The following is a 14707-nucleotide window of genomic DNA, read 5'->3' as shown; positions in this document are numbered from 1 at the left end:
GGTTAGTATGATGATGATGTTCCCCAGACTAATGTGACAGACCCCTGAAATCCCCGACCCCGTACTTTACCCCGAGAATCGTCGACGATAAAACCTGAATGTTTTTTTCCCCCATGAAACAACAGGTATTGAGAAACCCTAAATATCATTTGAACTCCCAAATTTCGTTTTGTTTCAAATACAGCATGATTTAAAAGGCCAGTGCAACAGAGTTTGATCCTCCCAGAGATGACACCATTCGCTTTGTCAATTCACCCAGCAGAGGGGTTAAAAAAAATAACCTGTATAGATGAATAATTACAGATCAACTTATGGGTTATTCAAAAATTTTTTTTGTTTTCCCTTTTCTCTCCAAATTTTGAGAGTTAAACAGTTAGATTTGAGTGCACCGAATCTCCCTTTTCTGTTAAACATTTTTCTTTTTATATTTCTTCCCAGAACCGGGGAGATCACATGAATACAGACGATCGATCAAAATTTTTTTATCACTTCTATTTTTAATCCCAATTTTGGGAGCCCTTCATTTAAGAGTTGTGTTTATAGGGTTAAACAAGTTTAAATTTGGGTAGGTTGCGAGACCCGGGTGGTTCAATGATAAAGTTTTGGGAGGTTTCTTACTTTATTGTTGTGGGGTAGTGGGTACAAAAGGCTTGTGTTTTTCCCCCATGGCCCGGGGGGGCCCACCCCAAGAGTTGGGGAGGCCTTGTGTCTTCCCCAAGCACCCCTTGTGGGGAGAGTGAGGGTCTGGGCAACTGGGGGGCAACGCCATAGGTGGCAGCACCAGATGGGGGAAAATATGAACGGGCTGGCAGACAGCATAAGGGGCCTGTGAAACAGTACAGGCTGTCACATACGCCGGCCACCCCACCCCAGCCGTCCTGACCCCAAAAACTGGTGGTAAAAAAAACTCGATCTCTCTCTGTGGGGAACAGGCACAGAACACAAAAATAAAAATATATATACATATGGACATGGAAAAATTTTACAGGGGGGGAAAAAAAAACATGTGGGGTGTAAACATCATGCCCATGGGCGGGTTTTTAAAGGGCATCACTGCACCCCCTTTCCCGTTTTGGAAAAGTTTACTGAAAACAGGGGGCATCGCTGTGGTTGGAGCGGGGTGATGTAACGGGACGGTCTGTCGGAACGGAAGGTCATTGGGGGGAGCCCCGCGGCCCCCCAAACCCTTGGGCACGACATGCTGGGCCCCGATGGGGCCCCGGCAAAACTCCCCGGGGCCAGGATTTTGGCAAGCAACCCAGAGGACATTTTGCCCGGTACTGTGCGGGGCCGTCACCCCCGGGCCCAGCGGAGCAGCGGGGCAGAGACGACCAGGCTAAACTTTCGGGGGAGTCGAATATCATACCCACCCAACGCAGGAGACCCTGGGTCGGACATCATCTGGCGGCCCGTTCATTGAAGTTTTGGAACGGGGGGATGACACAGCCCGCCGGCGGTTAACTGTGGCTTGACAAAAGGTCTTTCCCCCCTTGAAAGTTGACAGCAAAGGGGGGTTCAACATCCCCAGACTTTTTTCCCACATAAACTGCTTTCTGAAGGTCTGGGGAAAAGGGAAAAAAAAATTCGATGGGGAATCGTAGCAGGAAATTTTGCGAACTTTCATGGCGAGGGTATAAGAGTTTTCTGCACAAAGAGGGCTCCCCCAAAGAGCTGACTGATAAAACTGGCAAACGCATTGGTCACAGGGGGTGATTTAAACACAGGGTGCTATTCGGGTCTGGCTCAGCCCCAGGGACACAGGGAAACTTCACACACTCGGGGTACCCCAACATGGAACCCCGCCCGGAGGGGAATTTAAAAACACACAACATATTTTCTTTTCAATCTTCTCGAAAAACTGAAATAAACAGAAACATTTCTTTACATCGGATGTCAGGTGGGGCGGAGGGAATCAGCAGCATTGGGCGTCAGCAGACACTGGGGGGATGTCAGGCAAATCGCATGTCATGAAGTCGGGGGGCATCTTTTTGGGCGTCAATGTGATCAGGGCAGACCCAGCATGAGGCCCGGGACCTGGTTTGGGAACCCACGTGACTTGTAGATCCACGTGACATCGCCCCCCCACCCAACGTGGGGCCATGATCCACATGGCGCCAATCTACGGGATGCTGATCCATGTTTGGGGTGACTGGGCACTGAAAACAGCCTCAATGAATTCATGAAAAAAAGCAGAGAACACAACAGAGGGAGTGAGAGGGGTGAGTGGTGTATGGTAGGCTGGCGAGGTGTGAGGGGTACAGCAGGGCGAGGCAAGAAGCGCCACTTCCCCCCACAAAAAAGGGAGAAGCCACACTGGGTGCAAAAAACGCCACAAACCACCTCTGGCTTTTCTGAAAATTTTGCCGAGCTGAAAAAAACAACAGGGAACATACAAGGGATGCCCGATTTTAGAAAAAGGGGGGACGCCAAGGGGGCATGGGGCGATTTTCCGGGGGAAAAATTTTTTAAATTTTTCCCAAAATATATGCCCAAAGGTGTTTTAAAGTGTCTATAAGGGCAAAAATTTTTTGAAAAAAAAGAGTAGAACCAAGAGTTCCTTTTTTCATGCCGATGTGCGGGGGAAAGGATTGTTTTTTAATGTGGGAAGTTGAGAAAGCATGGAAAATTCCCCAAATTTTTTAAATTCACGGCGGCCTTGGGGTTTATAGGCCCCCATTTAAAAAGAAGTGTCAACTGTTCCCGGGGGGAGTGAGGGAACGTGATTTATGGACCATGGTAATAGAGTGGTAAAAAATGTGATAAGAGTAGGACGGGGGTAGGGGCCCCGCCCGGGGGTTTCCCGGGGCATACCCGGGGTTAATCCTGCTCATCGGGGGCCCGATCCAAGGGGGTGACCAATTTGTATAATAGTTAGAGAGAAATGCCCCCGGGAAAGGAATGAATCAGTGATAAAACATTGAAATTTAAAAGAATGGTTGAAATAACCCCTTTCCCGAGTGAACGTGTGACTCTACCGGGAAAATGGGGGAATGGAATCACGACTTAACCGGGAAAAAACCGACGGATACCCGCCCCCCCCGGGGAAAGAGGGAAACCCTGTTTTGGTGTAGCAGGACACGAAAAACCCAGATGGTGAATGGGAAAAAAAAGGGGTACAATCACCCACAGTTAAGTAAAACCCCTTTTAGTTTTAACAAAAACCCATGTTTGGGCCCGTGGGGGTTATGTTGTAATTAGATAGGTTAAGTGATCCAACAACAATGACCACCAGAGAAAATCGGGAAGTTGGGGGGTTATGTATAAATGTTTTCCTTTATGGGTGTATCCAGGTATCCTTCCCCCCCCCTCATTCAGCTAAAACCAATTTTAATCTATAAGAAATTAAAATTTAAATTTGGACCGTACTTGTTGCCACCCAATCCATACTGGTCTCGGGGTAGATATGGGGTAAGATTGTGAGGTCAGGGGGCCACTTTGGGGGACCAGGGGTGGTTAAGTTTTTTTCACATGTCTACACGGGGGGACTACGGTAAACAAATGATTGTCCCCAAATGAGATTACTGGTAAGGATATAATGTTGAGGTACATACAGGTAAAAAACCCTAGAAAATTTTTTATACTTTTTAAAAAAAATTCTCGAAGAAATTCGGTTTTTTTGATCCTGCTTTACCTGTGCCCGGGTGCTCAAATGGCAAAACACCAATCGAATAACTTGTTGAGAGACGGATGTTTGTTGTGAGGGGGATGAAGTGAAAAATTATTTTCCCTTTCCCCCCTCTCTGGGCAACATCTTTGGGCCACCGCTTTTCCCTCATTTATAAAAAAAGGATTATTTGGTGTTCTTTGGGGAAAGGGGGGTAAATGATACCCTTTAGAGACTTCTTTCTTTTTGTCATGGGGGTACACAGGTTGTGTGGGTTTTGCCCATGGGAAGGGAAGGGGCCCTTTCCCCCCGAGAGAGAGCTGGAGTAGGCCTTGTGTCTTTTCCCCGCTAGGGCCCCTTGTGAGAGGAGGGAGGGCAAAAAGGGAGGCAGGGGGAAGGGGGAAAAAGTTTATAGGGGGGCAGCACCAGCATGGGCGAAATGAACTGGTTTGGGAAAACAGCATAGGCTGTCTGTTATGGTTTTTACCTTTTTTAATATTGTTTCCAAAAGGGGTTTTATTTTAGTCAATTACGGGAAGCCTTTCCCTTCCAAAAATTCTCCTTTTTATAATGTTCAATTGTTGTGTACTTTGGGCATTGTATAGAATCGCCTGCCGCACGCCCGCCGCCTCCCTTGTTTGTTTAGGGTGTATGTCGGGGCAAATATTTTGCATCGCCGAGCCCCCGGCAGTACCCGTTACCAGTAACCAAATTTCCAGTAACCAGTTACCAGAGATGACTCCCCTACCAACCTTTTCTGTGGAACCCCCGACTGCTATTCATTGCCGCCATAGCATGTTTTGAATGCCGTTCCCCAGGGACTGGTGGGTCAGTCTGAGAAGAGAGGAGGAGGCAGGGCGGGGAAGGGTTTTTTCCCCTACTTTCCGTTTTTAAAAAATTTTTGTACTAACCAGCCCCACGGAAAATGTTTTTACCCCATCCACGTTATCGAACCCACATGGCACCGTGGTCGGGGTTTGGGATTTATTTCCCCACTTTATTTTGTGGGAAAATTTAAGGGGAAATTTTAGATTTATGCATTTCTTGAAGACAAAAAAAATATATTGGATCTTTCTTGGAAGACGGTGGTTCGAAACAGAAAAATATACTGAAATTTTGTCTTGGCAAACTCCTGAATTTCGGTGGGGAAAATTTTTAAATCTACCATGATTTTATTTTTAAAATAGGCAAAAGTCCTAAGAAACTAAATGTGAAGCTGAAATTTAAAAATTTTGCAGTTTGGGTAAAACTGCTCAACTTTTCCCAAAAAACCCCATAAAAATCTTTTTAAACCGTCGTAATTTATATTATATACATTTCTTTTAAATTTAAAGTAATATTTTTTTATTTTCTTATATTTCGTTTCCATTTTAGGTTACATGGTCTGAGACCAAATTTTGAGGCGAGGGTTCCTGAACCATTAACCCGAAAACCAAAAGAAACCTTTTATGTTTTTCCGGGGAGGGGTCGCTAATCAGTAGTTTTTTTTAGCAGGGGGTTCGTGGGAAACCCGACCTGCCATCCGCCTCACCCCCGCCAACAAGAAGAAAGAATGAAGTGGCGAAACTTTTAAAACGGGGTTGTATGGGGGTCCCCATGAGAACGATCCGCTGCCCCCTCCCTTACACTGCCCCCCACGATTACCATGGGGAAACGCCGCCCCAGCCATTATTTTTTGCCGCCCGTCGTCCAAGAATCCTCCCCCGGGAAGAACCGCAAATGTTTTTCCCGGGTTTAAAGTTTATATTTGCTAGGTTGGGTCCCCCGGCCAGGGTCTTTCCATGTGGGACCCGCAAAAGGTTTCCCCCGTTTTTAAAGTGTATTTATAGCAGTCGGCTCACAGTCAACGGGCCCCCGGCTTTTGTTTCAGCGAGGGGAAGAAATTTTGACAGTCTTCACATTAGTGACCCCCTTTTAAAATTTCTAGTAAATAATTACATAGAAAATTTTTTTATCTATGTATTTAACCCACTGAAAGAAAGGGGTTTACATTAGTTAATATGTTTTTATGGGTTTTTTTAATACAAAAAGTTTTACCATGGGTACTGTTCACCAGTACCCCGGGCCTGCCATAAAAGATGTAAGGAAAAAGCCAGGTTACAGCCTGGCCAGGGACAAAAAGAAAATTTTAAAACGGAAAAAATTGAGCAAGGGAAGGGGTAAAAATTGCACCTTTTTCTCCCTGGCCCAGACTGCAACCCACAAATGTAAGAAGACGGACACTTGTTTTCCCCGGCCAGACTGCAACCCACAATGTAAGAAGACTTACACACTTGTTTTTCCTTCCTGGCCCGACTTTAACCCACAAGTGTAAGAAGACTTCAAAACTTTTTCTCCCTGTCCAGACTGCAACCCACAAGGGAAGAAGACTTTCACACTTGGGTTTTCCCTGGCCAGACTTCAACCCCCAAGGGTAAGAAGATTTTGCACACTTGCCCCCCGGGGCCAAGACTGCAACCCACAAGGGGTTTTAAAAGACTTGCACACTTGTCTCTCCCTTTTCCAGACTGTAAAACCCCCAAGTCAACTGGCCCATGCTTGGCAGGTACAACCCAAAACCAAACCCACTAACAAAAAAATTGCCCAAGACTGTTCAACTGGGGCCCCCCAGCATACATAAGGGGGTTACCACAGACCCCTGGCAACCCTTTTAAAAAGGGACTGGGCAGGGACCTAAAGTCAGTACTGACCAAAAGGGGTGTGGTTCGAAGGGCAGCTTCGGCGTCCAACAAAAAAAGCCTGCTGGACCAGACTCTGATCCACCATGGGGGCCTGGGCCCCGGGCCGACGGGGGCGTTGACTGCGAAACCCTCTCCAGGGAAAATCATCAACGTTTAGCCAGGAATTATTGGGGTATATTTGGGAAAACCTACTTGGTTTTTCATAAAAACCCCTAAATCTTTTTTGGGATTCAGAGGATTAAGACTATATTATTTTCATTAAAAACACCATAGTTTTTTATTTGTAAAGGTTTTGGGAAATTTTGCGCTTGTCTTTTTTAAGTGCATCTGTTTCTTCCGACCACTGGTCAGTACCTTCCAGAAATTACATTTCGTAATTTCAAAAAGTAACTTCAATGAGTTTTTTTTTTATTATACCTTTTGGTAAAAATCAAAAAATTTTTAAAATTTTGTTTCTTCCCTTTTAAATTTTTAAGAAAGAATTTTGCAAACTAAGGAGATAAACCATTCACCCCTTTGGCTTTTTTTTAGACAACTGAGCACTATGTAATATGAAACTTTCTAATATAGGGACCATTAATTTAAAGTGGTAGTAATGGGGTTTGTTTTTCTGAGAAGGACTTCCTAAACGGGAAAAAAAATTCAGGGATTTATTCAAGCAAAAAAAAACACACACACACACACACACACACATCCCGCAGCAGAAATGAGCAGCAGCAGGGAGTAGCTGCGCACAAAGGTACAAAGTCTTGAGTATCAAGGGGGGAGGGGGTAACTGGAGGAGATGAAGGAAAGGGGAAAAAAAAATGGGGGAGAGGTATAGTTACAGAATTTTGGAACGAAAGGGAAAAAGGTGGGGAAAAAAAAGACCTTTTTGTGGAAATTTCTCGAGATTCCCGGGGGTCAAGGGATAATTTAAGGGGAAAAAGGAAAGGAATTGAACCCAGAAAACTAGGGGAAAAAAGGGGGGGAAGGGGAGGATTGTTGATTATCACTGGTTTTAGGGAAACTTTGGGGAAAGGGCCCATTTTGAGATATTGGGTGGTGTTTTTACCTGGGGACTCAAAAACCCTTATCAAACTTAAGGTGGGGCCCAAATGTCACAGGTGACAAGTTTTTTGAAAATTGGAAAGATTTGGGGGGAAAAAACTTTCCCGTCAATTTAGAAAGTAAGTAAGTAAGTAAATAAAAAATTTTTCCTTTTTTCAACAGAGATGGGAATGAGACAGAACTATACAATGGAAATCAGGTTAAGAAAAAAAAATATTAATAGGTGTACTTCAGGGCAGAAAAGGAGAGGAAATAAAAAATACAGAGAATGAAAGCAAAAGCAAAGACGCCAGAAGGAAAAAAGGGAAAAAACAGGGGATGCATCAAAGAGTGGGAAATATCTGGGTCCAAAAAAGATATGAAAATCCAAGTCCCCCCCCCCTCCAGTCCCAGAAACACCCCAAACATAATCCCGAAAAGCCATGGTCATCTCCCCCCCACACTGACAGTCCCCACTTCCCCCTCCAAGGGTAAGAACCCCTTTCCCCACAACTGACCTAAAACCCCCAAAACCCAACCCCAAACACCCTTATACCCCCAAACTTCCAATTTTATCTACATTCAAGATCTTGACCATCCACTGCAGAAAAAACTCCCGTACCTCACACCACCTACTTTCACCCACTTAACCAATGTGAAAGAAAACCAGAAATTCAGGGGTTTTTGAGAACTGAAAAGGGGAAAAGTACTGAATAAATGTAGTGGGAAATAGAGTATGCTTTTAAGAGCACCTTTAGAAGAAAAAATTTCATTCCAAAACCCAAAAAGCAGGGGGGGTTGGGGATGACAGCTCTAGACCTTTTTGGGTTTCAAAACAGCACACTTTTAGGTGCTTGCAATGTTTTCAGAAATGGAGAAAGCCCAGGGGATTGGGGTTTAGAGGAAAAATCTTTTGCTAAAAAGAGATGGGGATCAACAGGTTAGGGGCCAGAAAAAAAATGAAGACAAAATTTTAAAAACTAAAAAAGACATATAAAAGCCCATCAGTATTGAATTATTTAGTAATAATGAAAAAAATCAAAACATTAGTAAAAATATCTTTTAAAACCTTTTCCTCACACTCCTTGCCGTCCCCTCCTTTCCGTCACACTCCCTTTCCTTACACCCCTTTCCATTATAAAAGACTAACAGTCTAAACTCAAAAGTGTCTGGATACATCAGCAGGTTCCCCTTTTCGCACAAAAATAAGGGTCTAAGGGGGGAAAGGGGAAAAGATCCCGAATTTTTTAAAAAATGACCCACGACCTTAGGTAAATGCAATTTTATCTGGGAGCAGTGGGAAAACGGGGTACTGTTTAATATGTCAGTGTAGAACCGTATTTGGAACAAAGAACATATGAGAACACTGCAGCAGGCCTGTTAGCCCATACTTAGGCAGGTCCTTCCCAATTATCCCACTAAAAACATTTGTCCAATGAGTCCAGGGAAGAATCCTGGGGTATAATGAGAGGGTTTGGGGCAACGGCCCCGGGGCCGGGCTCAGACCGGCCCCGGGGGATCAGGGGCCCGATCAACCAGGCCGTTACTGCTGGCCGCACGGAAAACCCAAAGTACCAATCCGCCCGGCTGATCATGCTGACTTTAGGTGCCCACCCGGCCTTTTTGAGGGCAGCCAGGGGTTCCCTTAATTTTTCGGGTTTTTAAAAAGCCTTTGTTATAAAGGGAAATGAGCTGAAATAATTCACCAGGAGGCCTGGTCACAGACCTCGGGGGGTTTTACCCCGGGAAATCTCTCCGGAAAACCCCGGTTTTAATAACGTTTATCATATTTTATTTGGGTTCTAAAAAATTTTTTACAACCAAGAGGAGCAAGGAACAACTCCCCGGCTTCTGACTTTTAAGGGTTTTTAACAATTTTGTAGTTAAAAGACATGTATAATTTTTCAAAAGTTTGAAAAATATCAGTTTGGGTTAAACCCGAATCTAGAGGTTTGCCGGTCTGTCCCCTGGGAAGATTTAAATTGCGCCATTTGTCCTGTAGACATCACCCACAGTGCTTAAAATTTTTTCCCAAAAAGCTTTTCAACCCCCAAAACCCCAAAACCCCCCAAAAATTGGGGTAAGTTTTTGTTTTCACAGCGCGCACATAAACCCCACTTAGGGGATAATAGTTTTTTTTGACAAAAAAATTAAAAATTCCCAGTTTTTCATTGAAAAAAAATGGGGTGGGCATTTAAAAGTTCTCACAAAACAGTGAGAAAGACACTGTTTTTATCTTTTCCGTGGCAATACCCGTGAATGTCAAACAAACATTATAAACCTTTCCTATAAAACGGGAAATTAAAGTCCTGGGGCAACCCGGGTATCAGAATCTAAGAATGAAAGATTTTGATTCCACCCTCACCCCAACACCAGGCAAGAACGGTCCCCAAAAATAAACCGGGTTTCCCTATCATTCATCCAAAGACGAGATATTATTCATTATTCATGTGCTTTTAAAAAAGGTTTACCTCGTAAGCAATTTTATAGGGTTGTTTAAAAGGAAGGAGATTTTCCATGCCCCCCCCTCGCCTTTTCCATAATATTTCCCCTTTAAATCAAACTTTCAATCAGTTCATTTAAAACATGGTACGGGGTGGGGGGTTTGAACCCATGACAAAGAGGGGTCCTAAAACCCAGGCCAATTTTCAATCACTTTTAAGGCTTGTAACACCTGTACAAGGCTTGTAACACCTGTACAAGGCTTGTAACACCTGTACAAGGTTTGGTTAAAGAAAAGGTTTTTTAACACCTGTACAAGGTTTGTAAACGGTTTCAAGGGTTTTTAACACTTTAAAAGGTTTAATATTTTCACAAGGCTTGTAACACCAAAAGGGGGTTTTTAAAAACTGGGGGCAACGGAACACCTTTTAAAGGCTTGTAAAATTTTACAAGGCTTTAAAAACAAGGTTTGTAAACTGGCAAAAGGGTTGTAACACCTGTACAAGGCTTGTAATACTGTACAAGGTTTTTAACACATGTACAACGCTTGTAACACCTGTAAGGCTTGTAACATTTAAAAAACTTTAGCATATGCGTTTTTTAAAATGACAAGACTTGTAAAACCCCCACAAGGCTTTTTTAACACCGCCCAAAGGTTTTTAACAATTTTCAAGCTTGTAACACCTGTGAAGGCTTGTAACATTTACAAGACTTGTAAATATGTACAAGCCTTTTAACAAAAGCTTGAACACCTGTACAAACCTTGTAACACCTGTACAAGGCTTTTAAAATTTTACAAGGCTTGTAAATTTGTACAAAGCTTGTAACACCCGTACAAGACTTGGGACACATGTATAAGGTTTTTAACAATGTAAAAAGGGTTGTAACATTGGGGTTTTAAAAAAATGTACAAGGTTTGAAAATGTACAAGGTTTTAAACACATGTACAATTTTTAACACATGTAAAGGGGGTTTTAAAATGTACAAGGCTTTAAAACCACCCTACAGGGGGATTTGGCCCCGTTGTGTTATCGTGAGAAAATTCACCCCGTTAAGAGGTTCCCCAATGAATATCATGAACTCATCTAATTTTATCTTCCAGATAAGATAACAGATAAAAACAGGAACTCTGATTTTTTAAGTCCGGGCATTAAAAATTACTAATGTATAATCAATAATGTTAATATTTTTTGGGGTTTTTTAACGAGGTCAACGTTGTTTTATGGGTTTCAGAGATGTTAAGCATTGGGAAATTTAATTTTTTTCCAAAAAATTGATGGAAAAAATAAGTCACGACCCCACCCAGCTAATAAGAGGTCTCGCCAAAAACGGGGTTGTGGGTTTAATCAGACTGCAAAAGATAAGGGTGTGTCGCCGACCTAGCTTTAAAAGCTGTTTAATTGGTTTATCATAACCCCCCAGTGTTTTTGGGTTTTTTTAAATTTTTACTAATAACTTAGTCCAGAGGGTTGTTTTTTGGGGGATGTGTTTTTGCCCCCCAAAAGTATGTTCATTTTAATTGAAACTACCCCATCCATAAATTATCGCATTTGCTTTTCTGTTTTCGTAAGGTAAGGTCTAGGATCTGTCCCAATTCATGGAACAACTCGCCATATCTGTGAGGACAATTCTTCCTGGGTTACAAAAACCCCCCATACGACTTTAAAAAAGCTTTTAACGTTCTGTGGATAGGTCCCCGTCAACATTTATGATGAAACAAAAGGGGGACCCAAATTTTTTATCAGGAAGTTTGGGTTTTGTCCTTGTTTCCATTAAGGGCCCAGCTTGTAATTTTTAAAAAGAGGATTTGTGTTCGTGCATAGCTTGATCAACATCATTTGGGGATTGGCCAACATTAATAAAACAGGGTATTTCACTTAGAAAAACACAGGTAACCCCCTCCTTTTCTTTTTTCTGTTTCTTCCCCATCCATGGGAAAGGGGAGCCAGCAATGCCAGCAAAAAATTTTCCCTGAGTCCTTTTGTTCAAAAATGTCTTAACAGGATCATGCGGGGCCTTTAATGTTCAAAACGTGGAGCTCACGAACAGGCAGACAGGATGCTGATAGATTACCTCTGCATATTGTTTTCAGCCGGGTTTGATAGATGTGAAAGATGCGTGAGAGAGGAATTTCAGCCAAGGGGGGACCGGTTCTGTGGTCTTATTAAAGGGACAAAAAACCCCCTGCTGAACCGAGATGGGGGCATCTGGGTGGGGACGTGTCAAAAATGTTCACCAAAATGAGATTCTGGTTTGGTTTTTTCCGGGAAAAACTTAAAGAGCTGGTGGTTTTTTTCTGTCAATTTCCGTTTGCTACGACAGTGGTCTTCTTTATGGTGCCCCGGGGCCCGGAAGCAAAAGCTCTTGCTTCACATGGTGAGTGTCCGATTCGGGTTCCCGGGGGGGTTTTATTGAACGTGTTTTTTTTTTAAACCCGGTTGGGCAAAGTTTATCAATCTTTTAAAGTGGGTACCAAAGTTAGGGGGACTTTTGGGGCGCATCCCGGGACAAAAACCCCAATTTTTCCCGAAATACTTTGCATAACCCAACGACCTTTTAAATTTTATGTCACCGATGCAGCCCGCAACCCTTTTTGGGGTAAAAATTTATTTTTGTTTTCCCTTTGTGGCAGTAACTGCAGCTGAAATTCCCCCAAAAAAGACAGAAAGGGACCCTTCGGGAACCTGGGGAAACTTTAAAGGGGCCGGGGGATCTATTTCCCGCAAATTTGATTTCGGGATGATGGGGTTTTCCCCGGGGTGTTACGGAGGGGGTGACTGTGGGACCCACCTCTTCCTTCCCGTCCTCTTCAGTCCACCAAAATATTTCTGTGGGCCGTTTCCAGCTTAGCAATTGTTAAAGGGTTTTTCGATCAACTGGGGAGAAAAAAACCTGGGCCGGGGTCGACAGATGAAGCACTTTACCTGAAGACCGTTTTTAAAACAAGAAATTTAAAAAGGGTTGCCAAGAGACAGACTTTAAAAGCCAAATTACCTTTTGCTTTTTTTTTGCAAAGGGAATTTCCTCCCAAAAATTTTTGCTCTCACTCTCCCACCCCTTCCTCGACACACTTCTCTTTTCCCCCTTCAGACTCAGAGACAGAGGATTTCGCCTCCAAACCTCAAATGAGGTGGAAGATTTATACCCGATGTAGGTCCAAGGAAGAGCCCGGCCAGGGTTTATGCCCAACCCCAAACCCCTTTTTTAACTTCAGCGAGCGCGTTTCCCAGACAGCTAGACTTGTTTAAAAGGGGAAATCAATTGGGTTAAAAGAAACTCTGCGGGGATATAATTGGTGTTAATAACCTTCCAAGTGTTTTTGCACGAAGGGGTATATAAAAAGAAAACATCAAGAGATATATCTACAGATCCTTTGTCAGGTTTTTTTTTTTTTGGAGAGTTGTTTTTTGTTAGTTTGGTGTTAATTAAAAAAGGGTTTTGTGTTGTCTTCCAACTGGGCGCAATGTTAAGGGCAAGTTTGGGAAAACCATTTTTTGAATTAGGGGAAGGGTTTGGCTATTAAAATTGTTAGGTTAGGAACTTAGGGGTTTGGGTTAAAGGGTTTGGGTTTGGGTTGGGGAGGGGTTTGGGGAGGTTAGGCTAGGCTAGGGGTTTAAAAAGGGTTAAAGGGTTACAATGGAAAAAAAACTGGAAAACGATAACAGGCCCCGTGAACAGAAAAAATCAGTTACTAGGGGGACTCAATCAAATTTCAACTGTTCAAAAAATTTGTCAACCAGCCACCACTGTACTCTTTTTAATTTAAAAACAAAACCATATTTTCTGTTGGGGAAAAGGACGAGTTAAAAAAAACCCTTTAAACCCTAAACCCCGATGAACTACATCCCTTTTTATTGCTTAAGTCCTATCGACTATTTAAAGAGTGTCCTTCCCAAAAAAAATCCCAGGTCACAAACCGTCAAATTTTTGTTATTTGCTAAAATCGTGCAATAAACAAGCGGGAGGGACACTTTATGCTAACAGTTCTTGATGTTCTTGGGGAAAAGGGTAGGTAATCCAGGTACCTCAAGAAGTGAATATTAAAATTTTAAAATTAAGGTTTTTAGGTAAAAAACACTTATGAAAAAGGTAAATTTCGAAAACGTTTCAACAAAAAAACTTTAGCCCAGACAGAAAATTGATAGAAGAGACCCCGGGGGAGGAAACAATCCATCACCCTGGGAAAAACCCCGACCATGGACCAACCCTTCTCCAGACTGGGGGGACCGACCACCCAAAACTTTAAGGGGATGGGCTGATTAATCCCTTTGCGTCTTTTTATATCAACTTTTTTTTACCACTGATGAAGCCTTTCCGTGGGAGGGAAAAAATTTCGAAAAAAAGATACCCAACCGTTTCATAATGTGTTTCCCCCCCCAAAATTTTAAAAAAATTTTACGCGAAAACCTGAGTTAACAATTTTTGCCAGGTGCCTCTGGGTTTCAAAAATAAAATGTCGCTGTTAAGTTGTCATGATCAGACCAGATTAGTTCATTACTTTTGTAACTTTTCTCAGCCATCAAATCCCCGGGGTCCAGTTCCCCGGGCCAATTATGTAACCTTCAATCTTTCCACCACCCCCCACAGCATGGGTTTGGTTGGGGTGGGATAAAAACAACCCAAACTGGAAGGGTTTTTACCACTGGGCATGTTTTTTTTCTCATCCAGAACCCATATTCAGACTGAGCCGCCTCCCCTACTTATCAGAAAAAGCTTTGTTTGACATTTACTTCGCTTTAAAAAAAGACTTTCACAATGGTTTGGCGAGAACTGGGGGATGGAGAAGGAGAAAGAGAAGGAAAAAAGAGAGAGAGAGAGGAACCCCCAAAAAACCCAAAACAAAAGAAATGGGCAAAATGATGAAATAATGAATTAAATTTTTCAAAAATTTTTTGGGGCAGTTTTTTTTACCCTTTTTTACCCCTTTAAAAAAATCGGGGTTTGAATAGAA

Source organism: Cherax quadricarinatus, unplaced genomic scaffold (assembly GCF_038502225.1).
Source record: "Cherax quadricarinatus isolate ZL_2023a unplaced genomic scaffold, ASM3850222v1 Contig256, whole genome shotgun sequence".
Classification (NCBI taxonomy): Eukaryota; Metazoa; Arthropoda; class Malacostraca; order Decapoda; family Parastacidae; genus Cherax; species Cherax quadricarinatus.
Note: the sequence above shows the minus strand (reverse complement) of the source record.